This window comes from Colobus angolensis, unplaced genomic scaffold (assembly GCF_000951035.1).
Source record: "Colobus angolensis palliatus isolate OR3802 unplaced genomic scaffold, Cang.pa_1.0 Scaffold38, whole genome shotgun sequence".
In the NCBI taxonomy this organism is placed as follows: domain Eukaryota; kingdom Metazoa; phylum Chordata; class Mammalia; order Primates; family Cercopithecidae; genus Colobus; species Colobus angolensis.
The window spans coordinates 3,052,638-3,055,169 of record NW_012117154.1 but is presented as its reverse complement, the minus strand read 5'-3'; the positions used below and the strand labels follow the sequence as shown (position 1 = coordinate 3,055,169).

The 2,532-nt window shown below is 44.3% G+C and overlaps 1 protein-coding gene across 1 annotated transcript in view; it reads right to left on the bottom strand.

The window, feature by feature from the left end:
* The window catches only part of SH3BGR (SH3 domain binding glutamate-rich protein), a 52,876-nt gene that overhangs the window by 42,682 nt on the left and 7,662 nt on the right, over positions 1-2,532 (bottom strand).

Here is a 2,532-nt window from a genome sequence, read left to right as displayed (position 1 = left end):
CATCCTGGCCAGCATGGTGAAACCTCATCTCTACTAAAAATACAAAAATTAGCCAAGCCTGGTGGCACATGCCTGTAATCCCAGCTACTTGAGAGGCTGAGGCAGGAGAATCACTTGAGCCCGGGAGGTGGAGGTTGCAGTGAGCCGAGATCATGCCACTGCAATCCAGCCTGGGTGACAGAGCAAGATTCCGTCTCAAAAAAAATATTAATTAATTAATTAATTAATTAATTATTGTATGATCAACTGTTAAAACTAAATTTGGGCTTTAGAAGACTCCATAGGAGTCCTAGGTAATGAACTGCAACCTAGCTTAGTACGTAAACAAACTGAAAACTTAACTAGAAATTAGCCTTTGTAACCAGAGCTGAGTTTCAGTTAATGACAGCAGACAAGCTTTAGCCAATCACAGAAGGTCAACTATTCAAACCACTTTCAAATAAGGCAAACACTGAGTTAGAACCCAACCTAGCTATCTGTACCTCACATCCTTTTTCTGAATGTCATTTCCTTTTCTTGGCGATAAATATAACCTGCACGTGTAGTGGGGCAGAGCTTTGTGAACCATTTTTTGGCCTGGACTGCTGCCAGATTCTGGAATCACAGAAGCCAATTAAGATCTACAAACGGCCGGGCACAGTGGCTCACATCTGTAATGCCAGCACTTTGGGAGGCCGAGGCAGACAGATCACCTGAGGTCAGGAGTTCAAGACCAGCCTGACCAACATGCAGAAACCCCATCTCTACTAAAAATACAAAATTAGCCGGGCGTGGTGGCGCATGCCTTATAATCCCAGTTACTACAGGGAGCCTGAGGCAGGAGAATCGCTTGAACCCAGGAGGCAGAGGTTGCAATGAGCCAAGATTGTGGTATTGCGCTCCAGCCTGGGCAACAAGAGCAAAACTCTGTCGGAAAAAAAAAAAAAAATCTACAAAACTAGATGAGTTGTAATGTTGTCTTTTAACACGCCCTAATTGGAATAGAGACGCTCTCGTATCTTTTTTGCAGTCTTCAAAATACTTTTAATTTTTTGCAAAGCTTTAATGGCCAAAAAGTAAGTAAGAATTAGGAAGACAAGGGATTGGGAAAAGGGAAAGAAGAGAAAAAAGAGGCCAGACAATGTGGCTCATGCCTATAATCCAGGACTTTGGGAGGCTGAGACAGAAGGATTGCTTGAGCCCAGGAGTTTGAGGTTACAGTGTGCTGATTGTCCCACTGCACTCCAGCTTGGGTGACAAAGCAGGACTCTGTCTCTTAAAAATAAAATAAAAATTTTGTTTAAAAAAGAAGAGAAGGCCGGGTGCGGTGGCTCACACCTGTAACCCCAGCACTCTGGGAGGCCGAGGCGGGCAGATCACGAGGTCAGGAGTTCGAGAACAGCCTGACCAACATGGTGAAATCCTGACTCTTACTAAAACTACAAAAATTACCTGGGCGTGGTGGTGTGCGCCTGTAATCTCCGCTACTCGGGAGGCTGAGGCAGGAGAATCGTTTGAACCTGGGAGGTAGAGGTTGTAGTAAGCCCTGCACTCCAGCCTGGGAGACAGAGTGAGACTCTGTCTCAAAAAAAATTTTTTTTATTTACTTTTTAAAAATTAAAACAAAATAATAAAATAAAAAAGATACTTTACTATGAAATTCAAGTATCAAGTATACCCACACTAAAATGCATTTCATTCAGTTATGAAAATAAGAGTATTAGTTACATTGAACTAAAAGTAGCTTCAGAAATATTACAGGAGATTAAAAAGCTCACATAGAGATTATTGGAGGGGAAGGGCACAAGTAGGGGCTAGAAAAAGCTGGAGGATGTTTCTCCCAGCACAAAAAAGCCACACAGCGAAACAACCCTTTTCTCCCACAGATTCCTCCTTTCCTGCTCACACCTGGCTCCTCTCCGAGAGTAGTGCAGCCACACCTAAGGGAACATGGTTGAATATCCTTTCTCTACCTGTGTAATGTGTAATGACCGTATCTGCCAGTAGCCAGTTCGTACCAACGTGGCCATCCCTCAAGCTTAGAACTCCTTCCCCATAAACAATTACAAAAGCAATTACAACTTTCTCTCTTCAAAGAATTCACTCCTGAAAATGTGTGATGTCATCTTTTATAAACACTGGCAAATAAGTTACAGCAGACTCTGTGGATCCCATTTTAATAACCACAGGGAGAAACTGACAGAAAGTGTAATCAGGCCAGGTGCGGTGGCTCATATCTGTAATCCCAGCACTTTGGGAGGCTGAAAGCAGAAGAATCGCTTGAGCCCAGGAGGTCAAGACCAGCCTGGGCAAACAAATTTTTGTTGAGAGACCACATCTCTACAAAAAATTTAAAAATTGGCCGGGCGCGGTGGCTCAATCCTGTAATCCCAGCACTTTGGGAGGCCGAGACGGGCGGATCACGAGGTCAGAAGATCGAGACCATCCTGGCTATCAGGGCGAAACCCCATCTCTACTAAAAAATACAAAAAACTAGCCGGGCGAGGTGGCGGGCGCCTGTAGTCCCAGCTACTCGGGAGGCTGAGGCAGGAG